Here is a 25,455-nt window from a genome sequence, read left to right on the forward strand (position 1 = left end):
GAGCGCCTCCAGGAGAGAGGCCCAAGCAAGACGTGCCCCGAGGAGCGTCTTGCCACATGTCAACACTGGGTCTGACTGAGCGCCTCCAGGAGAGAGGCCCAAGCAAGAAACGCCCCGAGGAGCGTCTTGCCATATGTCACCACTGGGTCTGACTGAGCGCCTCCAGGAGAGAGGCCCAAGCAAGACGCGCCCCGAAGAGCGTCTTGCCACATGTCAACACTGGGTCTGACTGAGCGCCTCCAGGAGAGAAGCCCAAGCAATACGTGCCCCGAGGAGCGCCTTGCCACATGTCAGCACTCGGTCTGACTGAGCGCCTCCAGGAGAGAGGCCCAAGCAAGACGCGCCCCGAGGAGCGTCTTGCCACATGTCACCACTGGGTCTGACTGAGAGCCTCCAGGAGAGAGGCCCAAGCAAGACGCGCCCCGAGGAGCGTCTTGCAACATGTCAGCACTCGGTCTGACTGAGCACCTCCAGGAGAGAGGCCCAAGCAAGACGCGCCCCGAGGAGCGTTTTGCCACATGTCAACACTGGGTCTGACTGAGCGCCTCCAGGAGAGAGGCCCAAGCAATACGTGCCCCGAGGAGCGCCTTGCCACATGTCAGCACTCGGTCTGACTGAGCGCCTCCAGGAGAGAGGCCCAAGCAAGACGCGCCCCGAGGAGCGTCTTGCCACATGTCACCACTGGGTCTGACTGAGAGCCTCCAGGAGAGAGGCCCAAGCAAGACGCACCCCGAGGAGCGTCTTGCCACATGTCACCACTGGGTCTGACTGAGCGCATCCAGGAGAGAGGCCCAAGTAAGACGCGCCCCGAGGAGCGTCTTGCCACATGTCAACACTAGGTCTGACTGAGCGCCTCCAGGAGAGAGGCCCAAGCAAGACGCGCCCCGAGGAGCGTCTTGCCACATGTCAACACTGGGTCTGACTGAGCGCCTCCAGGAGAGAGGCCCAAGCAAGACGTGCCCCGAGGAGCGTCTTGCCACATGTCAACACTGGGTCTGAATGAGCGCCACCAGGAGAGAGGCCCAAGCAAGAAGCGCCCCGATGAGCGTCTTGCCACATGTCAACAATGGGTCTGACTGAGGGCCTCCAGGAGAGAAGCCCAAGCAAGACGCCCCCCGAGGAGCGTCTTGCCACATGTCAACAATGGGTCTGACTGAGTGCCTCCAGGAGAGAGGCCCAAGCAAGACGCGCCCCGAGGAGTGTCTTGACACTTGTCAACACTGGGTCTGACTGAGGGCTTCCAGGAGAGAAGCCCAAGCAAGACGCGCCCCGAGGAGCGTCTTGACACATGTCAACACTGGGTCTGACTGAGGGCCTCAATGAGAGAAGCCCAAGCAAGACGCGCCCCGAGGAGCGTCTTGCCACATGTCAACACTGGGTCTGACAGAGGGCCTCCAGGAGAGAGGCCCAAGCAATACGTGCCCCGAGGAGCGTCTTGCCACATGTCACCACTGGGTCTGACTGAGCGCCTCCAGGAGAGAGGCCCAAGTAAGACGCGCCCCGAGGAGCGTCTTGCCACATGTCAACACTGGGTCTAACTGAGTGCCTCCAGGAGAGAGGCCCAAGCAAGACGCGCCCCGAGGAGCGTCTTGCCACATGTCAACACTGGGTCTGACTGAGCGCCTCCAGGAGAGAGGCCCAAGCAATACGTGCCCCGAGGAGCGCCTTGCCACATGTCAGCACTCGGTCTGACTGTGAGCCTCCAGGAGAGAGGCCCAAGCAAGACGCGCCCCGAGGAGCGTCTTGCCACATGTCACCACTGGGTCTGACTGAGCGCATCCAGGAGAGAGGTCCAAGTAAGACGCGCCCCGAGGAGCGTCTTGCCACCTGTCAACACTGGGTCTGACTGAGCGCCTCCTGGAGAGAGGCCCAAGCACTACGCGCCCCGAGGAGCATCTTGCCACATGTCAACACTGGGTCTGACTGAGCGCCTCCAGGAGAGAGGCCCAAGCAAGACGTGCCCCGAGGAGCGTCTTGCCACATGTCAACACTGAGTCTGACTGAGCGCCTCCAGGAGAGAGGCCCAAGCAAGAAGCGCCCCGAGGAGCGTCTTGCCACATGTCAACAATGGGTCTGACTGGGGGCCTCCAGGAGAGAAGCCCCAGCAAGACGCCCCCCGAGGAGCGTCTTGCCACATGTCAATAATGGGTCTGACTTAGCGCCTCCAGGAGAGAGGCCCAAGCAAGACGCGCCCCGAGGAGTGTCTTGACACTTCTCAACACTGGGTCTGACTGAGGGCTTCCAGGAGAGAAGCCCAAGCAAGACGCGCCCCGAGGAGTGTCTTGCCACATGTCAATAATGGGTCTGACTGAGCGCCTCCAGGAGAGAGGCCCAAGCAAGACGCGCCCCGAGGAGTGTCTTGACACTTGTCAACACTGGGTCTGACTGAGGGCTTCCAGGAGAGAAGCCCAAGCAAGATGCGCCCCGAGGAGTGTCTTGCCACATGTCAACACTGTGTCTGACAGAGCGCCTCCAGGAGAGAGGCCCAAGCAAGACGCGCCCCAAAGAGCGTCTTGCCACATGTTAGCACTCAGTCTGACTGAGCGCCTCCAGGAGAGAGAGCCAAGCAAGACGCGCCCCTAGGAGCGTCTTGCCACATGTCAACACTGGGTCTGACAGAGGGCCTCCAGGAGAGAGGCCCAAGCAAGACGCGCCCCGAGGAGTGTCTTGCCACATGTCAACACTGGGTCTGACTGAGCGCCTCCAGGAGCGAGGCCCAAGCAAGACGCGCCCCGAGGAGCGTCTTGACACATGTCAACACTGGGTCTGACTGAGAGCCTCAATGAGAGAAGCCCAAGCAAGACGCGCCCCGAGGAGCATCTTGCCACATGTCAACACTGGGTCTGACAGAGGGCCTCCAGGAGAGAGGCCCAAGCAATACGTGCCCCGAGGAGCGTCTTGCCACATGTCACCACTGGGTCTGACTGAGCGCCTCCAGGAGAGAGGCCCAAGCAAGACGTGCCCCGAGGAGCGTCTTGCCACATGTCAACACTGGGTCTGACTGAGCGCCTCCAGGAGAGAGGCCCAAGCAAGAAGCGCCCCGAGGAGCGTCTTGCCATATGTCACCACTGGGTCTTACTGAGCGCCTCCAGGAGAGAGGCCCAAGCAAGACGTGCCACGAGGAGCGTCTTGCCACATGTCAACACTGGGTCTGACTGAGCGCCTCCAGGAGAGAGGCCCAAGCAAGAAACGCCCCGAGGAGCGTCTTGCCATATGTCACCACTGGGTCTGACTGAGCGCCTCCAGGAGAGAGGCCCAAGCAAGACGCGCCCCGAGGAGCGTCTTGCCACATGTCAACACTGGGTCTGACTGAGCGCCTCCAGGAGAGAAGCCCAAGCAATACGTGCCCCGAGGAGCGCCTTGCCACATGTCAGCACTCGGTCTGACTGAGCGCCTCCAGGAGAGAGGCCCAAGCAAGACGCGCCCCGAGGAGCGTCTTGCCACATGTCACCACTGGGTCTGACTGAGAGCCTCCAGGAGAGAGGCCCAAGCAAGACGCGCCCCGAGGAGCGTCTTGCAACATGTCAGCACTCGGTCTGACTGAGCACCTCCAGGAGAGAGGCCCAAGCAAGACGCGCCCCGAGGAGCGTCTTGCCACATGTCAACACTGGGTCTGACTGAGCGCCTCCAGGAGAGAGGCCCAAGCAATACGTGCCCCGAGGAGCGCCTTGCCACATGTCAGCACTCGGTCTGACAGAGCGCCTCCAGGAGAGAGGCCCAAGCAAGACGCGCCCCGAGGAGCGTCTTGCCACATGTCACCACTGGGTCTGACTGAGAGCCTCCAGGAGAGAGGCCCAAGCAAGACGCACCCCGAGGAGCGTCTTGCCACATGTCACCACTGGGTCTGACTGAGCTCATCCAGGAGAGAGGCCCAAGTAAGACGCGCCCCGAGGAGCGTCTTGCCACATGTCAACACTAGGTCTGACTGAGCGCCTCCAGGAGAGAGGCCCAAGCAAGACGTGCCCCGAGGAGCGTCTTGCCACATGTCAACACTGGGTCTGAATGAGCGCCACCAGGAGAGAGGCCCAAGCAAGAAGCGCCCCGAGGAGCGTCTTGCCACATGTCAACAATGGGTCTGACTGAGTGCCTCCAGGAGAGAGGCCCAAGCAAGACGCGCCCCGAGGAGTGTCTTGACACTTGTCAACACTGGGTCTGACTGAGGGCTTCCAGGAGAGAAGCCCAAGCAAGACGCGCCCCGAGGAGCGTCTTGACACATGTCAACACTGGGTCTGACTAAGGGCCTCAATGAGAGAAGCCCAAGCAAGACGTGCCCCGAGGAGCGTCTTGCCACATGTCAACACTGAGTCTGACTGAGCGCCTCCAGGAGAGAGGCCCAAGCAAGAAGCGCCCCGAGGAGCGTCTTGCCACATGTCAACAATGGGTCTGACTGAGGGCCTCCAGGAGAGAAGCCCCAGCAAGACGCCCCCCGAGGAGCGTCTTGCCACATGTCAATAATGGGTCTGACTTAGCGCCTCCAGGAGAGAGGCCCAAGCAAGACGCGCCCCGAGGAGTGTCTTGACACTTGTCAACACTGGGTCTGACTGAGGGCTTCCAGGAGAGAAGCCCAAGCAAGACGCGCCCCGAGGAGTGTCTTGCCACATGTCAACACTGTGTCTGACAGAGCGCCTCCAGGAGAGAGGCCCAAGCAAGACGCGCCCCGATGAGCGTCTTGCCACATGTCAGCACTCGGTCTGACTGAGCGCCTCCAGGAGAGAGAGCCAAGCAAGAAGCGCCCCTAGGAGCGTCTTGCCACATGTCAACACTGGGTCTGACAGAGGGCCTCCAGGAGAGATTCCCAAGCAAGACACGCCCCGAGGAGTGTCTTGCCACATGTCAACACTGGGTCTGACTGAGCGCCTCCAGGAGAGAGGCCCAAGCAAGACGCGCCCCGAGGAGCGTCTTGCCACATGTCAACACTGGGTCTGACAGAGGGCCTCCAGGAGAGAGGCTCAAGCAAGACGCGCCCCGAGGAGCGTCTTGCCACATGTCAGCACTCGGTCTGACTGAGCGCCTCCATGAGAGAGGCCCAAGCAAGACGCGCCCCGAGGAGCGTCTTGCCACATGTCAACACTGGGTCTGACTGAGCGCCTCGAGGAGAGAGGCCCAAGCAAGACGCGCCCCGAGGAGCGTCTTGCCACATGTCAACACTGGGTCTGACTGAGCGCCTCCAGGATAGAGGCCCAAGCAAGACGTGCCCCGAGGAGCGTCTTGCCACATGTCAACACTGGGTCTGACTGAGCGCCTCCAGGAGAGAGGCCCAAGCAAGAAGCGCCCCGAGGAGCGTCTTGCCACATGTCAACAATGGGTCTGACTGAGGGCCTCCAGGAGAGAAGCCCAAGCAAGACGCCCCCCGAGGAGCGTCTTGCCACATGTCAATAATGGGTCTGACTGAGCACCTCCAGGAGAGAGGCCCAAGCAAGACGCGCCCCGAGGAGTGTCTTGACACTTGTCAACACTGGGTCTGACTGAGGGCTTCCAGGAGAGAAGCCCAAGCAAGACGTGCCCCGAGGAGTGTCTTGCCACATGTCAACACTGTGTCTGACAGAGCGCCTCCAGGAGAGAGGCCCAAGCAAGACGCGCCCCGAGGAGCGGCTTGCCACATGTCAGCACTCGGTCTGACTGAGCGCCTCCAGGAGAGAGAGCCAAGCAAGACGCGCCCCTAGGAGCGTCTTGCCACATGTCAACACTGGGTCTGACAGAGGGCCTCCAGGAGAGAGGCCCAAGCAAGACGCGCCCCGAGGAGTGTCTTGCCACATGTCAACACTGGGTCGGACTGAGCTTCTCCAGGAGAGAGGCCCAAGCAAGACGCGCCCCGAGGAGCGTCTTGACACATGTCAACACTGGGTCTGACTGAGGGCCTCAATGAGAGAAGCCCAAGCAAGACGCGCCCCGAGGAGCGTCTTGCCACATGTCAACACTGGGTCTGAAAGAGGGCCTCCAGGAGAGAGGAGCAAAGCAATACGTGCCCCGAGGAGCGTCTTGCCACATGTCATCACTGGGTCTGACTGAGCGCCTCCAGGAGAGAGGCCCAAGCAAGACGTGCCCCGAGGAGCGTCTTGCCACATGTCAACACTGGGTCTGACTGAGCGCCTCCAGGAGAGAGGCCCAAGCAAGACGTGCCCCGAGGAGCGTCTTGCCACATGTCAACACTGGGTCTGACTGAGCGCCTCCAGGAGAGAGGCCCAAGCAAGAAGCGCCCCGAGGAGCGTCTTGCCATATGTCACCACTGGGTCTGACTGAGCGCCTCCAGGAGAGAGGCCCAAGCAAGACGCGCCCCAAGGAGCGTCTTGCCACATGTCAACAATGGGTCTGACTGAGGGCCTCCAGGAGAGAAGCCCAAGCAAGACGCGCCCCGAGGAGTGTCTTGACACTTGTCAACACTGGGTCTGACTGAGGGCTTCCAGGAGAGAAGCCCAAGCAAGACGCGCCCCGAGGAGTGTCTTGCCACATGTCAACACTGTGTCTGACAGAGCGCCTCCAGGAGAGAGGCCCAAGCAAGACGCGCCCCGAGGAGCGTCTTGCCACATGTCAGCATTCGGTCTCACTGAGCGCCTCCAGGAGAAAGAGCCAAGCAAGACGCGCCCCGAGGAGTGTCTTGACACTTGTCAACACTGGGTCTGACTGAGGGCTTCCAGGAGAGAAGCTCAAGCAAGACGCGCCCCGAGGAGTGTCTTGCCACATGTCAACACTGTGTCTGACAGAGCGCCTCCAGGAGAGAGGCCCAAGCAAGACGCGCCCCGAGGAGCGTCTTGCCACATGTCAGCACTCGGTCTCACTGAGCGCCTCCAGGAGAGAGAGCCAAGCAAGACGCGCTCCGAGGAGCGTCTTGCCACATGTCAACACTGGGTCTGACTGAGCGCATCCAGGAGAGAGGTCCAAGTAAGACGCACCCCGAGGAGCGTCTTGCCAAATGTCAACACTGGGTCTGACTGAGCGCCTCCAGGAGAGAGGCCCAAGCAAGACGCGCCCCGAGGAGCGTCTTGCCACATGTCAACACTGGGTCTGACTGAGCGCCTCCAGGAGAGAGGCCCAAGCAAGACGCGACCCGAGGAGCGTCTTGCCACATGTCAACACTGGGTCTGACTGAGCGCCTCCAGGAGAGAGGCCAAAGCAAGAAGCGCCCAGAGGAGCGTCTTGCCACATGTCAACAATGTGTCTGACTGAGGGCCTCCAGGAGAGAAGCCCAAGCAAGACGCCCCCCGAGGAGCGTCTTGCCACATGTCAACAATGGGTCTGACTGAGCGCCTCCAGGAGAGAGGCCCAAGCAAGACGCGCCCCGAGGAGTGTCTTGACACTTGTCAACACTGGGTCTGACTGAGGGCTTCCAGGAGAGAAGCCCAAGCAAGACGCGTCCCGAGGAGCGTCTAGCCACATGTCAACACTGGGTCTGACTGAGCGCCTCCAGGAGAGAGGCCCAAGCAATACGTGCCCCGAGGAGCGCCTTGCCACATGTCAGCACTCGGTCTGACTGAGCGCCTCCAGGAGAGAGGCCCAAGCAAGACGCGCCCCAAGGAGCGTCTTGCCACATGTCAACAATGGGTCTGACTGAGGGCCTCCAGGAGAGAAGCCCAAGCAAGACGCGCCCCGAGGAGTGTCTTGACACTTGTCAACACTGGGTCTGACTGAGGGCTTCCAGGAGAGAAGCCCAAGCAAGACGCGCCCCGAGGAGTGTCTTGCCACATGTCAACACTGTGTCTGACAGAGCGCCTCCAGGAGAGAGGCCCAAGCAAGACGCGCCCCGAGGAGCGTCTTGCCACATGTCAGCATTCGGTCTCACTGAGCGCCTCCAGGAGAAAGAGCCAAGCAAGACGCGCCCCGAGGAGTGTCTTGACACTTGTCAACACTGGGTCTGACTGAGGGCTTCCAGGAGAGAAGCTCAAGCAAGACGCGCCCCGAGGAGTGTCTTGCCACATGTCAACACTGTGTCTGACAGAGCGCCTCCAGGAGAGAGGCCCAAGCAAGACGCGCCCCGAGGAGCGTCTTGCCACATGTCAGCACTCGGTCTCACTGAGCGCCTCCAGGAGAGAGAGCCAAGCAAGACGCGCTCCGAGGAGCGTCTTGCCACATGTCAACACTGGGTCTGACTGAGCGCATCCAGGAGAGAGGTCCAAGTAAGACGCACCCCGAGGAGCGTCTTGCCAAATGTCAACACTGGGTCTGACTGAGCGCCTCCAGGAGAGAGGCCCAAGCAAGACGCGCCCCGAGGAGCGTCTTGCCACATGTCAACACTGGGTCTGACTGAGCGCCTCCAGGAGAGAGGCCCAAGCAAGACGCGACCCGAGGAGCGTCTTGCCACATGTCAACACTGGGTCTGACTGAGCGCCTCCAGGAGAGAGGCCAAAGCAAGAAGCGCCCAGAGGAGCGTCTTGCCACATGTCAACAATGTGTCTGACTGAGGGCCTCCAGGAGAGAAGCCCAAGCAAGACGCCCCCCGAGGAGCGTCTTGCCACATGTCAACAATGGGTCTGACTGAGCGCCTCCAGGAGAGAGGCCCAAGCAAGACGCGCCCCGAGGAGTGTCTTGACACTTGTCAACACTGGGTCTGACTGAGGGCTTCCAGGAGAAAAGCCCAAGCAAGACGCGTCCCGAGGAGCGTCTAGCCACATGTCAACACTGGGTCTGACTGAGCGCCTCCAGGAGAGAGGCCCAAGCAATACGTGCCCCGAGGAGCGCCTTGCCACATGTCAGCACTCGGTCTGACTGAGCGCCTCCAGGAGAGAGGCCCAAGCAAGACGCACCCCGAGGAGCGTCTTGACACATGTCAACACTGGGTCTGACTGAGGCCCTCAATGAGAGAAGCCCAAGCAAGACGCGCCCCGAGGAGCGTCTTGCCACATGTCAACACTGGGTCTGACAGAGGGCCTCCAGGAGAGAGGCCCAAGCAATACGTGCCCCGAGGAGCATCTTGCCACATGTCACCACTGGGTCTGACTGAGCGCCTCCAGGAGAGAGGCCCAAGCAAGACGTGCCCCGAGGAGCGTCTTGCCACATGTCAACATTGGGTCTGACTGAGCGCCTCCAGGAGAGAGGCCCAAGCAAGAAGCGCCCCGAGGAGCGTCTTGCCACATGTCACCACTGGGTCTGACTGAGCACCTCCAGGAGAGAGGCCCAAGTAAGACGCGCCCCGAGGAGCGTCTTGCCACTTGTCAACACTGGGTCTAACTGAGCGCCTCCAGGAGAGAGGCCCAAGCAAGACGCGCCCCGAGGAGCGTCTTGCCACATGTCAACACTGGGTCTGACTGAGCGCCTCCAGGAGAGAGGCCCAAGCAAGAAGCGCCCCGAGGAGCGTCTTGCCACATGTCAACACTGGGTCTGACAGAGGGCCTCCAGGAGAGAGGCCCAAGCAATACGTGCCCCGAGGAGCGTCTTGCCACATGTCACCACTGGGTCTGACTGAGCACCTCCAGGAGAGAGGCCCAAGTAAGACGCGCCCCGAGGAGCGTCTTGCCACATGTCAACACTGGGTCTAACTGAGCGCCTCCAGGAGAGAGGCCCAAGCAAGACGCGCCCCGAGGAGCGTCTTGCCACATGTCAACACTGGGTCTGACTGAGCGCCTCCAGGAGAGAGAGCCAAGCAAGACGCGCCCCTAGGAGCGTCTTGCCACATGTCAACACTGGGTCTGACAGAGGGCCTCCAGGAGAGAGGCCCAAGCAAGACGCGCCCCGAGGAGTGTCTTGCCACATGTCAACACTGAGTCTGACTGAGCGCCTCCAGGAGAGAGGCCCAAGCAAGACGCGCCCCGAGGAGCGTCTTGCCACATGTCAACACTGGGTCTGACAGAGGGCTTCCAGGAGAGAGGCTCAAGCAAGACGCGCCCCGAGGAGCGTCTTGCCACATGTCAGCACTCGGTCTGACTGAGCGCCTCCATGAGAGAGGCCCAAGCAAGACGCGCCCCGAGGAGCGTCTTGCCACATGTCAACACTGGGTCTGACTGAGCGCCTCGAGGAGAGAGGCCCAAGCAAGACGCGCCCCGAGGAGCGTCTTGCCACATGTCAACACTGGGTCTGACTGAGCGCCTCCAGGATAGAGGCCCAAGCAAGACGTGTCCCGAGGAGCGTCTTGCCACATGTCAACACTGGGTCTGACTGAGCGCCTCCAGGAGAGAGGCCCAAGCAAGAAGCGCCCCGAGGAGCGTCTTGCCACATGTCAACAATGGGTCTGACTGAGGGCCTCCAGGAGAGAAGCCCAAGCAAGACGCCCCCCGAGGAGTGTCTTGCCACATGTCAACACTGGGTCTGACTGAGCGCCTCCAGGATAGAGGCCCAAGCAAGACGTGTCCCGAGGAGCGTCTTGCCACATGTCAACACTGGGTCTGACTGAGCGCCTCCAGGAGAGAGGCCCAAGCAAGAAGCGCCCCGAGGAGCGTCTTGCCACATGTCAATAATGGGTCTGACTGAGCACCTCCAGGAGAGAGGCCCAAGCAAGACGCGCCCCGAGGAGTGTCTTGACACTTGTCAACACTGGGTCTGACTGAGGGCTTCCAGGAGAGAAGCCCAAGCAAGACGTGCCCCGAGGAGTGTCTTGCCACATGTCAACACTGTGTCTGACAGAGCGCCTCCAGGAGAGAGGCCCAAGCAAGACGCGCCCCGAGGAGTGTCTTGCCACATGTCAACACTGGGTCGGACTGAGCTTCTCCAGGAGAGAGGCCCAAGCAAGACGCGCCCCGAGGAGCGTCTTGACACATGTCAACACTGGGTCTGACTGAGGGCCTCAATGAGAGAAGCCCAAGCAAGACGCGCCCCGAGGAGCGTCTTGCCACATGTCAACACTGGGTCTGAAAGAGGGCCTCCAGGAGAGAGGAGCAAAGCAATACGTGCCCCGAGGAGCGTCTTGCCACATGTCACCACTGGGTCTGACTGAGCGCCTCCAGGAGAGAGGCCCAAGCAAGACGTGCCCCGAGGAGCGTCTTGCCACATGTCAACACTGGGTCTGACTGAGCGCCTCCAGGAGAGAGGCCCAAGCAAGAAGCGCCCCGAGGAGCGTCTTGCCATATGTCACCACTGGGTCTGACTGAGCGCCTCCAGGAGAGAGGCCCAAGCAAGACGTGCCCCGAGGAGCGTCTTGCCACATGTCAACACTGGGTCTGACTGAGCGCCTCCAGGAGAGAGGCCCAAGCAAAAAGCGCCCCGAGGAGCGTCTTGCCATATGTCACCACTGGGTCTGACTGAGCGCCTCCAGGAGAGAGGCCCAAGCAAGACGCGCCCCAAGGAGCGTCTTGCCACATGTCAACAATGGGTCTGACTGAGGGCCTCCAGGAGAGAAGCCCAAGCAAGACGCGCCCCGAGGAGTGTCTTGACACTTGTCAACACTGGGTCTGACTGAGGGCTTCCAGGAGAGAAGCCCAAGCAAGACGCGCCCCGAGGAGTGTCTTGCCACATGTCAACACTGTGTCTGACAGAGCGCCTCCAGGAGAGAGGCCCAAGCAAGACGCGCCCCGAGGAGCGTCTTGCCACATGTCAGCACTCGGTCTCACTGAGCGCCTCCAGGAGAGAGAGCCAAGCAAGACGCGCCCCTAGGAGCGTCTTGCCACATGTCAACACTGGGTCTGACAGAGGGCCTCCAGGAGAGAGGCCCAAGCAAGACGCGCCCCGAGGAGCGTCTTGCCACATGTCAACACTGGGTCTGACTGAGCGCCTCCAGGAGAGAGGCCCAAGCAAGACGCGCCCCGAGGAGCGTCTTGACACATGTCAACACTGGGTCTGACTGAGGGCCTCAATGAGAGAAGCCCAAGCAAGACGCGCCCCGAGGAGCGTCTTGCCACATGTCAACACTGGGTCTGACAGAGGGCCTCCAAGAGAGAGGCCCAAGCAATACGTGCCCCGAGGAGCGTCTTGCCACATGTCACCACTGGGTCTGACTGAGCACCTCCAGGAGAGAGGCCCAAGTAAGACGCGCCCCGAGGAGCGTCTTGCCACATGTCAACACTGGGTCTAACTGAGCGCCTCCAGGAGAGAGGCCCAAGCAAGACGCGCCCCGAGGAGCGTCTTGCCACATGTCAACACTGGGTCTGACTGAGCGCCTCCAGGAGAGAGGCCCAAGCAAGACGTGCCCCGGGGAGCTTCTTGCCACATGTCAACACTGGGTCTGACTGAGCGCCTCCAGGAGAGAGGCCCAAGCAAGAAGCGCCCCGAGGAGCATCTTGCCATATGTCACCACTGGGTCTGACTGAGCGCCTCCAGGAGAGCGGCCCAAGCAAGACGCGCCCCGAGGAGTGTCTTGACACTTGTCAACACTGGGTCTGACTGAGGGCTTCCAGGAGAGAAGCCCAAGCAAGACGCGCCCCGAGGAGTGTCTTGCCACATGTCAACACTTTGTCTGACAGAGCGCCTCCAGGAGAGAGGCCCAAGCAAGACGCGCTCCGAGGAGCGTCTTGCCACATGTCAGCACTCGGTCTCACTGAGCGCCTCCAGGAGAGAGAGCCAAGCAAGACGCGCCCCTAGGAGCGTCTTGCCACATGTCAACACTGGGTCTGACAGAGGGCCTCCAGGAGAGAGGCCCAAGCAAGACGCGCCCCGAGGAGCGTCTTGCCACATGTCAACACTGGGTCTGACTGAGCGCCTCCAGGAGAGAGGCCCAAGCAAGACGCGCCCCGAGGAGCGTCTTGACACATGTCAACACTGGGTCTGACTGAGGGCCTCAATGAGAGAAGCCCAAGCAAGACGCGCCCCGAGGAGCGTCTTGCCACATGTCAACACTGGGTCTGACAGAGGCCCTCCAGGAGAGAGGCCCAAGCAATACGTGCCCCGAGGAGCGTCTTGCCACATGTCACCACTGGGTCTGACTGAGCACCTCCAGGAGAGAGGCCCAAGTAAGACGCGCCCCGAGGAGCGTCTTGCCACATGTCAACACTGGGTCTAACTGAGCGCCTCCAGGAGAGAGGCCCAAGCAAGACGCGCCCCGAGGAGCGTCTTGCCACATGTCAACACTAGGTCTGACTGAGCGCCTCCAGGAGAGAGGCCCAAGCAAGACGTGCCCCGAGGAGCTTCTTGCCACATGCCAACACTGGGTCTGACTGAGCGCCTCCAGGAGAGAGGCCCAAGCAAGAAGCGCCCCGAGGAGCGTCTTGCCATATGTCACCACTGGGTCTGACTGAGCGCCTCCAGGAGAGAGGCCCAAGCAAGACGCGCCCCGAGGAGCGTCTTGCCACATGTCAGCACTCGGTCTGACTGAGCGCCTCCAGGAGAGAGGCCCAAGCAATACGTGCCCCGAGGAGCGCCTTGCCACATGTCAGCACTCGGTCTGACTGAGCGCCTCCAGGAGAGAGGCCCAAGCAAGACGCGCCCCGAGGAGCGTCTTGCCACATGTCACCACTGGGTGTGACTGAGAGCCTCCAGGAGAGAGGCCCAAGCAAGACGCGCTCCGAGGAGCGTCTTGCCACATGTCAACACTGGGTCTGACTGAGCGCATCCAGGAGAGAGGTCCAAGTAAGACGCACCCCGAGGAGCGTCTTGCCACATGTCAACACTGGGTCTGACTGAGCGCCTCCAGGATAGAGGCCCAAGCAAGACGCGCCCCGAGGAGCGTCTTGCCACATGTCAACACTGGGTCTGACTGAGCGCCTCCAGGATAGAGGCCCAAGCAAGACGCGCCCCGAGGAGCGTCTTGCCACATGTCAACACTGGGTCTGACTGAGCGCCTCCAGGAGAGAGGCCAAAGCAAGAAGCGCCCCGAGGAGCGTCTTGCCACATGTCAACAATGGGTCTGACTGAGGGCCTCCAGGAGAGAAGCCCAAGCAAGACGCCCCCCGAAGAGCGTCTTGCCACATGTCAACAATGGGTCTGACTGAGCGCCTCCAGGAGAGAGGCCCAAGCAAGACGCGCCCCGAGGAGTGTCTTGACACTTGTCAACACTGGGTCTGACTGAGGGCTTCCAGGAGAGAAGCCCAAGCAAGACGCGTCCCGAGGAGCGTCTAGCCACATGTCAACACTGGGTCTGACTGAGCGCCTCCAGGAGAGAGGCCCAAGCAATACGTGCCCCGAGGAGCGCCTTGCCACATGTCAGCACTCGGTCTGACTGAGCGCCTCCAGGAGAGAGGCCCAAGCAAGACGCGCCCCGAGGAGCGTCTTGACACATGTCAACACTGGGTCTGACTGAGGCCCTCAATGAGAGAAGCCCAAGCAAGACGCGCCCCGAGGAGCGTCTTGCCACATGTCAACACTGGGTCTGACAGAGGGCCTACAGGAGAGAGGCCCAAGCAATACGTGCCCCGAGGAGCATCTTGCCACATGTCACCACTGGGTCTGACTGAGCGCCTCCAGGAGAGAGGCCCAAGTAAGACGCGCCCCGAGGAGCGTCTTGCCACATGTCAACACTGGGTCTAACTGAGCGCCTCCAGGAGAGAGGCCCAAGCAAGACGCGCCCCGAGGAGCGTCTTGCCACATGTCAACACTAGGTCTGACTGAGCGCCTCCAGGAGAGAGGCCCAAGCAAGACGTGCCCCGAGGAGCTTCTTGCCACATGTCAACACTGGGTCTGACTGAGCGCCTCCAGGAGAGAGGCCCAAGCAAGAAGCGCCCCGAGGAGCGTCTTGCCATATGTCACCACTGGGTCTGACTGAGCGCCTCCAGGAGAGAGGCCCAAGCAAGACGCGCCCCGAGGAGCGTCTTGCCACATGTCAGCACTCGGTCTGACTGAGCGCCTCCAGGAGAGAGGCCCAAGCAATACGTGCCCCGAGGAGCGCCTTGCCACATGTCAGCACTCGGTCTGACTGAGCGCCTCCAGGAGAGAGGCCCAAGCAAGACGCGCCCCGAGGAGCGTCTTGCCACATGTCACCACTGGGTGTGACTGAGAGCCTCCAGGAGAGAGGCCCAAGCAAGACGCGCTCCGAGGAGCGTCTTGCCACATGTCAACACTGGGTCTGACTGAGCGCATCCAGGAGAGAGGTCCAAGTAAGACGCACCCCGAGGAGCGTCTTGCCACATGTCAACACTGGGTCTGACTGAGCGCCTCCAGGAGAGAGGCCCAAGCAAGACGCGCCCCGAGGAGCGTCTTGCCACATGTCAACACTGGGTCTGACTGAGCGCCTCCAGGATAGAGGCCCAAGCAAGACGCGCCCCGAGGAGCGTCTTGCCACATGTCAACACTGGGTCTTACTGAGCGCCTCCAGGAGAGAGGCCCAAGCAAGACGCGCCCCGAGGAGCGTCTTGCCACATGTCAACACTGGGTCTGACTGAGCGCCTCCAGGAGAGAGGCCAAAGCAAGAAGCGCCCCGAGGAGCGTCTTGCCACATGTCAACAATGGGTCTGACTGAGGGCCTCCAGGAGAGAAGCCCAAGCAAGACGCCCCCCGAAGAGCGTCTTGCCACATGTCAACAATGGGTCTGACTGAGCGCCTCCAGGAGAGAGGCCCAAGCAAGACGCGCCCCGAGGAGTGTCTTGACACTTGTCAACACTGGGTCTGACTGAGGGCTTCCAGGAGAGAAGCCCAAGCAAGACGCGTCCCGAGGAGCGTCTAGCCACATGTCAACACTGGGTCTGACTGAGCGCCTCCAGGAGAGAGGCCCAAGCAATACGTGCCCCGAGGAGCGCCTTGCCACATGTCAGCACTCGGTCTGACTGAGCGCCTCCAGGAGAGAGGCCCAAGCAAGACGCGCCCCGAGGAGCGTCTTGACACATGTCAACACTGGGTCTGACTGAGGCCCTCAATGAGAGAAGCCCAAGCAAGACGCGCCCCGAGGAGCGTCTTGCCACATGTCAACATTGGGTCTGACTGAGCGCCTCCAGGAGAGAGGCCCAAGCAAGAAGCGCCCCGAGGAGCGTCTTGCCACATGTCACCACTGGGTCTGACTGAGCACCTCCAGGAGAGAGGCCCAAGTAAGACGCGCCCCGAGGAGCGTCTTGCCACTTGTCAACACTGGGTCTAACTGAGCGCCTCCAGGAGAGAGGCCCAAGCAAGACGCGCCCCGAGGAGCGTCTTGCCACATGTCAACACTGGGTCTGACTGAGCGCCTCCAGGAGAGAGGCCCAAGCAAGAAGCGCCCCGAGGAGCGTCTTGCCACATGTCAACACTGGGTCTGACAGAGGGCCTCCAGGAGAGAGGCCCAAGCAATACGTGCCCCGAGGAGCGTCTTGCCACATGTCACCACTGGGTCTGACTGAGCACCTCCAGGAGAGAGGCCCAAGTAAGACGCGCCCCGAGGAGCGTCTTGCCACATGTCAACACTGGGTCTAACTGAGCGCCTCCAGGAGAGAGGCCCAAGCAAGACGCGCCCCGAGGAGCGTCTTGCCACATGTCAACACTGGGTCTGACTGAGCGCCTCCAGGAGAGAGGCCCAAGCAAGACGTGCCCCGAGGAGCTTCTTGCCACATGTCAACACTGGGTCTGACTGAGCGCCTCCAGGAGAGAGGCCCAAGCAAGAAGCGCCCCGAGGAGCGTCTTGCCATATGTCACCACTGGGTCTGACTGAGCGCCTCCAGGAGAGAGGCCCAAGCAAGACGCGCCCCGAGGAGCGTCTTGCCACATGTCAGCACTCGGTCTGACTGAGCGCCTCCAGGAGAGAGGCCCAAGCAATACGTGCCCCGAGGAGCGCCTTGCCACATGTCAGCACTCGGTCTGACTGAGCGCCTCCAGGAGAGAGGCCCAAGCAAGACGCGCCCCGAGGAGCGTCTTGCCACATGTCACCACTGGGTGTGACTGAGAGCCTCCAGGAGAGAGGCCCAAGCAAGACGCGCTCCGAGGAGCGTCTTGCCACATGTCAACACTGGGTCTGACTGAGCGCATCCAGGAGAGAGGTCCAAGTAAGACGCACCCCGAGGAGCGTCTTGCCACATGTGAACACTGGGTCTGACTGAGCGCCTCCAGGAGAGAGGCCCAAGCAAGACGCGCCCCGAGGAGCGTCTTGCCACATGTCAACACTGGGTCTGACTGAGCGCCTCCAGGAGAGAGGCCCAAGCAAGACGCGCCCCGAGGAGCGTCTTGCCACATGTCAACACTGGGTCTGACTGAGCGCCTCCAGGAGAGAGGCCAAAGCAAGAAGCGCCCCGAGGAGCGTCTTGCCACATGTCAACAATGGGTCTGACTGAGCGCCTCCAGGAGAGAGGCCCAAGCAAGACGCGCCCCGAGGAGTGTCTTGACACTTGTCAACACTGGGTCTGACTGAGGGCTTCCAGGAGAGAAGCCCAAGCAATACGTGCCCCGAGGAGCGCCTTGCCACATGTCAGCACTCGGTCTGACTGAGCGCCTCCAGGAGAGAGGCCCAAGCAAGACGCGCCCCGAGGAGCGTCTTGACACATGTCAACACTGGGTCTGACTGAGGCCCTCAATGAGAGAAGCCCAAGCAAGACGCGCCCCGAGGAGCGTCTTGCCACATGTCAACACTGGGTCTGACAGAGGGCCTCCAGGAGAGAGGCCCAAGCAATACGTGCCCCGAGGAGCATCTTGCCACATGTCACCACTGGGTCTGACTGAGCGCCTCCAGGAGAGAGGCCCAAGCAAGACGTGCCCCGAGGAGCGTCTTGCCACATGTCAACATTGGGTCTGACTGAGCGCCTCCAGGAGAGAGGCCCAAGCAAGAAGCGCCCCGAGGAGCGTCTTGCCACATGTCACCACTGGGTCTGACTGAGCACCTCCAGGAGAGAGGCCCAAGTAAGACGCGCCCCGAGGAGCGTCTTGCCACTTGTCAACACTGGGTCTAACTGAGCACCTCCAGGAGAGAGGCCCAAGCAAGACGCGCCCCGAGGAGCGTCTTGCCACATGTCAACACTGGGTCTGACTGAGCGCCTCCAGGAGAGAGGCCCAAGCAAGAAGCGCCCCGAGGAGCGTCTTGCCACATGTCAACACTGGGTCTGACAGAGGGCCTCCAGGAGAGAGGCCCAAGCAATACGTGCCCCGAGGAGCGTCTTGCCACATGTCACCACTGGGTCTGACTGAGCACCTCCAGGAGAGAGGCCCAAGTAAGACGCGCCCCGAGGAGCGTCTTGCCACATGTCAACACTGGGTCTAACTGAGCGCCTCCAGGAGAGAGGCCCAAGCAAGACGCGCCCCGAGGAGCGTCTTGCCACATGTCAACACTGGGTCTGACTGAGCGCCTCCAGGAGAGAGGCCCAAGCAAGAAGTGCCCCAAGGAGCTTCTTGCCACATGTCAACACTGGGTCTGACTGAGCGCCTCCAGGAGAGAGGCCCAAGCAAGAAGCGCCCCGAGGAGCGTCTTGCCATATGTCACCACTGGGTCTGACTGAGCGCCTCCAGGAGAGAGGCCCAAGCAAGACGCGCCCCGAGGAGCGTCTTGCCACATGTCAGCACTCGGTCTGACTGAGCGCCTCCAGGAGAGAGGCCCAAGCAATACGTGCCCCGAGGAGCGCCTTGCCACATGTCAGCACTCGGTCTGACTGAGCGCCTCCAGGAGAGAGGCCCAAGCAAGACGCGCCCCGAGGAGCGTCTTGCCACATGTCACCACTGGGTGTGACTGAGAGCCTTCAGGAGAGAGGCCCAAGCAAGACGCGCTCCGAGGAGCGTCTTGCCACATGTCAACACTGGGTCTGACTGAGCGCATCCAGGAGAGAGGTCCAAGTAAGACGCACCCCGAGGAGCGTCTTGCCACATGTCAACACTGGGTCTGACTGAGCGCCTCCAGGAGAGAGGCCCAAGCAAGACGCGCCCCGAGGAGCGTCTTGCCACATGTCAACACTGGGTCTGACTGAGCGCCTCCAGGAGAGAGGCCCAAGCAAGAAGCGCCCCGAGGAGCGTCTTGCCACATGTCAACACTGGGTCTGACAGAGGGCCTCCAGGAGAGAGGCCCAAGCAATACGTGCCCCGAGGAGCGTCTTGCCACATGTCACCACTGGGTCTGACTGAGCACCTCCAGGAGAGAGGCCCAAGTAAGACGCGCCCCGAGGAGCGTCTTGCCACATGTCAACACTGGGTCTAACTGAGCGCCTCCAGGAGAGAGGCCCAAGCAAGACGCGCCCCGAGGAGCGTCTTGCCACATGTCAACACTGGGTCTGACTGAGCGCCTCCAGGAGAGAGGCCCAAGCAAGACGTGCCCCGAGGAGCTTCTTGCCACATGTCAACACTGGGTCTGACTGAGCGCCTCCAGGAGAGAGGCCCAAGCAAGAAGCGCCCCGAGGAGCGTCTTGCCATATGTCACCACTGGGTCTGACTGAGCGCCTCCAGGAGAGAGGCCCAAGCAAGACGCGCCCCGAGGAGCGTCTTGCCACATGTGAACACTGGGTCTGACTGAGCGCCTCCAGGAGAGAGGCCCAAGCAAGACGCGCCCCGAGGAGCGTCTTGCCACATGTCAACACTGGGTCTGACTGAGCGCCTCCAGGAGAGAGGCCCAAGCAAGACGCGCCCCGAGGAGCGTCTTGCCACATGTCAACACTGGGTCTGACTGAGCGCCTCCAGGAGAGAGGCCAAAGCTAGAAGCGCCCCGAGGAGCGTCTTGCCACATGTCAACAATGGGTCTGACTGAGGGCCTCCAGGAGAGAAGCCCAAGCAAGACGCCCCCCGAGGAGCGTCTTGCCACATGTCAACAATGGGTCTGACTGAGCGCCTCCAGGAGAGAGGCCCAAGCAAGACGCGCCCCGAGGAGTGTCTTGACACTTGTCAACACTGGGTCTGACTGAGGGCTTCCAGGAGAGAAGCCCAAGCAAGACGCGTCCCGAGGAGCGTCTAGCCACATGTCAACACTGGGTCTGACTGAGCGCCTCCAGGAGAGAGGCCCAAGCAATACGTGCCCCGAGGAGCGCCTTGCCACATGTCAGCACTCGGTCTGACTGAGCGCCTCCAGGAGAGAGGCCCAAGCAAGACGCGCCCCGAGGAGCGTCTTGACACATGTCAACACTGGGTCTGACTGAGGCCCTCAATGAGAGAAGCCCAAGCAAGACGCGCCCCGAGGAGCGTCTTGCCACATGTCAACACTGGGTCTGACAGAGGGCCTCCAGGAGAGAGGCCCAAGCAATACGTGCCCCGAGGAGCATCTTGCCACATGTCACCACTGGGTCTGACTGAGCGCCTCCAGGAGAGAGGCCCAAGCAAGACGTGCCCCGAGGAGCGTCTTGCCACATGTCAACATTGGGTCTGACTGAGCGCCTCCAGGAGAGAGGCCCAAGCAAGAAGCGCCCCGAGGAGCGTCTTGCCACATGTCACCACTGGGTCTGACTGAGCACCTCCAGGAGAGAGGCCCAAGTAAGACGTGCCCCGAGGAGCGTCTTGCCACTTGTCAACACTGGGTCTAACTGAGCGCCTCCAGGAGAGAGGCCCAAGCAAGACGCGCCCCGAGGAGCGTCTTGCCACATGTCAACACTGGGTCTGACTGAGCGCCTCCAGGAGAGAGGCCCAAGCAAGAAGCGCCCCGAGGAGCGTCTTGCCACATGTCAACACTGGGTCTGACAGAGGGCCTCCAGGAGAGAGGCCCAAGCAATACGTGCCCCGAGGAGCGTCTTGCCACATGTCACCACTGGGTCTGACTGAGCACCTCCAGGAGAGAGGCCCAAGTAAGACGCGCCCCGAGGAGCGTCTTGCCACATGTCAACACTGGGTCTAACTGAGCGCCTCCAGGAGAGAGGCCCAAGCAAGACGCGCCCCGAGGAGCGTCTTGCCACATGTCAACACTGGGTCTGACTGAGCGCCTCCAGGAGAGAGGCCCAAGCAAGAAGTGCCCCGAGGAGCTTCTTGCCACATGTCAACACTGGGTCTGACTGAGCGCCTCCAGGAGAGAGGCCCAAGCAAGAAGCGCCCCGAGGAGCGTCTTGCCATATGTCACCACTGGGTCTGACTGAGCGCCTCCAGGAGAGAGGCCCAAGCAAGACGCGCCCCGAGGAGCGTCTTGCCACATGTCAGCACTCGGTCTGACTGAGCGCCTCCAGGAGAGAGGCCCAAGCAATACGTGCCCCGAGGAGCGCCTTGCCACATGTCAGCACTCGGTCTGACTGAGCGCCTCCAGGAGAGAGGCCCAAGCAAGGCGCGCCCTGAGGAGCGTCTTGCCACATGTCACCACTGGGTGTGACTGAGAGCCTTCAGGAGAGAGGCCCAAGCAAGACGCGCTCCGAGGAGCGTCTTGCCACATGTCAACACTGGGTCTGACTGAGCGCATCCAGGAGAGAGGTCCAAGTAAGACGCACCCCGAGGAGCGTCTTGCCACATGTCAACACTGGGTCTGACTGAGCGCCTCCAGGAGAGAGGCCCAAGCAAGACGCGCCCCGAGGAGCGTCTTGCCACATGTCAACACTGGGTCTGACTGAGCGCCTCCAGGAGAGAGGCCCAAGCAAGACGCGCCCCGAGGAGCGTCTTGCCACATGTCAACACTGGGTCTGACTGAGCGCCTCCAGGAGAGAGGCCCAAGCAAGACGCGCCCCGAGGAGCGTCTTGCCACATGTCAACACTGGGTCTGACTGAGCGCCTCCAGGAGAGAGGCCCAAGCAAGACGCGCCCCGAGGAGCGTCTTGCCACATGTCAACACTGGGTCTGACTGAGCGCCTCCAGGAGAGAGTCCAAAGCAAGAAGCGCCCCGAGGAGCGTCTTGCCACATGTCAACAATGGGTCTGACTGAGGGCCTCCAGGAGAGAAGCCCAAGCAAGACGCCCCCCGAGGAGCGTCTTGCCACATGTCAACAATGGGTCTGACTGAGCGCCTCCAGGAGAGAGGCCCAAGCAAGACGCGCCCCGATGAGTGTCTTGACACTTGTCAACACTGGGTCTGACTGAGGGCTTCCAGGAGAGAAGCCCAAGCAAGACGCGTCCCGAGGAGCGTCTAGCCACATGTCAACACTGGGTCTGACTGAGCGCCTCCAGGAGAGAGGCCCAAGCAATACGTGCCCCGAGGAGCGCCTTGCCACATGTCAGCACTCGGTCTGACTGAGCGCCTCCAGGAGAGAGGCCCAAGCAAGACGCGCCCCGAGGAGCGTCTTGCCACATGTCACCACTGGGTCTGACTGAGAGCCTCCAGGAGAGAGGCCCAAGCAAGACGCGCCACGAGGAGTGTCTTGACACATGTCAACACTGGGTCTGACTGAGCGCCTCCAGGAGAGAGGCCCAAGCAAGACGCGCCCCGAGGAGCGTCTTGACACATGTCAACACTGGGTCTGACTGAGGCCCTCAATGAGAGAAGCCCAAGCAAGACGCGCCCCGAGGAGCGTCTTGCCACATGTCAACACTGGGTCTGACAGAGGGCCTCCAGGAGAGAGGCCCAAGCAATACGTGCCCCGAGGAGCATCTTGCCACATGTCACCACTGGGTCTGACTGAGCGCCTCCAGGAGAGAGGCCCAAGCAAGACGTGCCCCGAGGAGCGTCTTGCCACATGTCAACATTGGGTCTGACTGAGCGCCTCCAGGAGAGAGGCCCAAGCAAGAAGCGCCCCGAGGAGCGTCTTGCCATATGTCACCACTGGGTCTGACTGAGCGCCTCCAGGAGAGAGGCCCAAGCAAGACGTGCCCCGAGGAGCGTCTTGCCACATGTCAACACTGGGTCTGACTGAGCTCCTCCAGGAGAGAGGCCCAAGCAAGAAGTGCCCCGAGGAGCGTCTTGCCATATGTCACCACTGGGTCTGACTGAGCGCCTCCAGGAGAGAGGCCCAAGCAAGACGCGCCCCGAGGAGCGTCTTGCCACATGTCAGCACTCGGTCTGACTGAGCGCCTCCAGGAGAGAGGCCCAAGCAAGACGCGTCCCGAGGAGCGTCTAGCCACATGTCAACACTGGGTCTGACTGAGCGCCTCCAGGAGAGAGGCCCAAGCAATACGTGCCCCGAGGAGCGCCTTGCCACATGTCAGCACTCGGTCTGACTGAGCGCCTCCAGGAGAGAGGCCCAAGCAAGACGCGCCCCGAGGAGCGTCTTGCCACATGTCAACACTGAGTCTGACTGAGCGCATCCAGGAGAGAGGCCCAAGTAAGACGCGCCCCGAGGAGCGTCTTGCCACATGTCAACACTGGGTCTGACTGAGCGCCTCCAGGAGAGAGGCCCAAGCAAGACGCGCCCCGAGGAGCGTCTTGCCACATGTCAACACTGGGTCTGACTGAGCGCCTCCAGGAGAGAGGCCCAAGCAAGACGTGCCTCGAAAAGCGTCTTGCCACATGTCAACACTGGGTCTGACTGAGCGCCTCCAGGAGAGAGGCCCAAACAAGAAGCGCCCCGAGGAGCGTCATGCCACATGTCAGCACTCAGTCTGACTGAGCGCCTCCAGGAGAGAGAGCCAAGCAAGACGCGCCCCTAGGAGCGTCTTGCCACATGTCAACACTGGGTCTGACAGAGGGCCTCCAGGAGAGAGGCCCAAGCAAGACGCGCCCCGAGCAGTGTCTTGCCACATGTCAACACTGGGTCTGACTGAGCGCCTCCAGGAGAGAGGCCCAAGCAAGACGCGCCCCGAGGAGCGTCTTGCCACATGTCAACACTGGGTCTGACAGAGGGCCTCCAGGAGAGAGGCCCAAGCAAGACGCGCTCCGAGGAGCGTCTTGCCACATGTCACCACTGGGTCTGACTGAGAGCCTCCAGGAGAGAGGCCCAAGCAAGACGCGCTCCTAGGAGCGTCTTGCCACATGTCAACACTGGGTCTGACTGAGCGCATCCAGGAGAGAGGTCCAAGTAAGACGCACCCCGAGGAGCGTCTTGCCACATGTCAACACTGGGTCTGACTGAGTGCCTCCAGGAGAGAGGACCAAGCAAGACGCGCCCCGAGGAGCGTCTTGCCACATGTCAACACTGGGTCTGACTGAGCGCCTCCAGGAGAGAGGCCCAAGCAAGACGCGCCCCGAGGAGCGTCTTGCCACATGTCAACACTGGGTCTGACTGAGCGCCTCCAGGAGAGAGGCCCAAGCAAGACGTGCCTCCAAAAGCGTCTTGCCACATGTCAACACTGGGTCTGACTGAGCGCCTCCAGGAGAGAGGCCCAAGCAAGAAGCGCCCCGAGGAGCGTCTTGCCACATGTCAGCACTCGGTCTGACTGAGCGCCTCCAGGAGAGAGAGCCAAGCAAGACGCGCCCCTAGGAGCGTCTTGCCACATGTCAACACTGGGTCTGACAGAGGGCCTCCAGGAGAGAGGCCCAAGCAAGACGCGCCCCGAGGAGTGTCTTGCCACATGTCAACACTGGGTCTGACTGAGCGCCTCCAGGAGAGAGGCCCAAGCAAGACGCGCCCCGAGGAGCGTCTTGACACATGTCAACACTGGGTCTGACTGAGGGCGTCAATGAGAGAAGCCCAAGCAAGACGCGCCCCGAGGAGCGTCTTGCCACATGTCAACACTGGGTCTGACAGAGGGCCTCCAGGAGAGAGGCCCAAGCAAGACGCGCCCCGAGGAGCGTCTTGCCACATGTCACCACTGGGTCTGACTGAGAGCCTCCAGGAGAGAGGCCCAAGCAAGACGCGCTCCGAGGAGCGTCTTGCCACATGTCAACACTGGGTCTGACTGAGCGCATCCAGGAGAGAGGTCCAAGTAAGACGCACCCCGAGGAGCGTCTTGCCACATGTCAACACTGGGTCTGACTGAGCGCCTCCAGGAGAGAGGCCCAAGCAAGACGCGCCCCGAGGAGCGTCTTGCCACATGTCAACACTGGGTCTGACTGAGCGCCTCCAGGAGAGAGGCCAAAGCAAGAAGCGCCCCGAGGAGCGTCTTGCCACATGTCAACAATGGGTCTGACTGAGGGCCTCCAGGAGAGAGGCCCAAGCAAGACGCGCCCCGAGGAGTGTCTTGACACTTGTCAACACTGGGTCTGACTGAGGGCTTCCAGGAGAGAAGCCCAAGCAAGACGCGTCCCGAGGAGCGTCTAGCCACATATCAACACTGGGTCTGACTGAGCGCCTCCAGGAGAGAGGCCCAAGCAATACGTGCCCCGAGGAGCGCCTTGCCACATGTCAGCACTCGGTCTGACTGAGCGCCTCCAGGAGAGAGGCCCAAGCAAGACGCGCCCCGAGGAGAGTCTTGCCACATGTCACCACTGGGTCTGACTGAGAGCCTCCAGGAGAGAGGCCCAAGCAAGACGCGCCCCGAGGAGTGTCTTGCCACATGTCAACACTGGGTCTGACTGAGCGCCTCCAGGAGAGAGGCCCAAGCAATACGCGCCCCGAGGAGCATCTTGCCACATGTCACCACTGGGTCTGACAGAGGGCCTCCAGGAGAGAGGCCCAAGCAAGACGCGCCCCGAGGAGCGTCTTGCCACATGTCACCTCTGGTTCTGACTGAGTGCCTCCAGGAGAGAGGCCCATGCAAGACGCGCCCCGAGGAGCGTCTTGCCACATGTCACCACTGGGTCTGACTGAGAGCCTCCAGGAGAGAGGCCCAAGCAAGACGCGCTCCGAGGAGCGTCTTGCCACATGTCAACACTGGGTCTGACTGAGCGCATCCAGGAGAGAGGTCCAAGTAAGACGCACCCCGAGGAGCGTCTTGCCACATGTCAACACTGGGTCTGACTGAGCGCCTCCAGGAGAGAGGCCCAAGCAAGACGCGCCCCGAGGAGCGTCTTGCCACATGTCAACACTGGGTCTGACTGAGCGCCTCCAGGAGAGAGGCCCAAGCAAGACGTGCCTCGAAA

This window comes from Nothobranchius furzeri, chromosome 3 (genome assembly GCF_043380555.1).
Source record: "Nothobranchius furzeri strain GRZ-AD chromosome 3, NfurGRZ-RIMD1, whole genome shotgun sequence".
In the NCBI taxonomy this organism is placed as follows: Eukaryota; Metazoa; Chordata; class Actinopteri; order Cyprinodontiformes; family Nothobranchiidae; genus Nothobranchius; species Nothobranchius furzeri.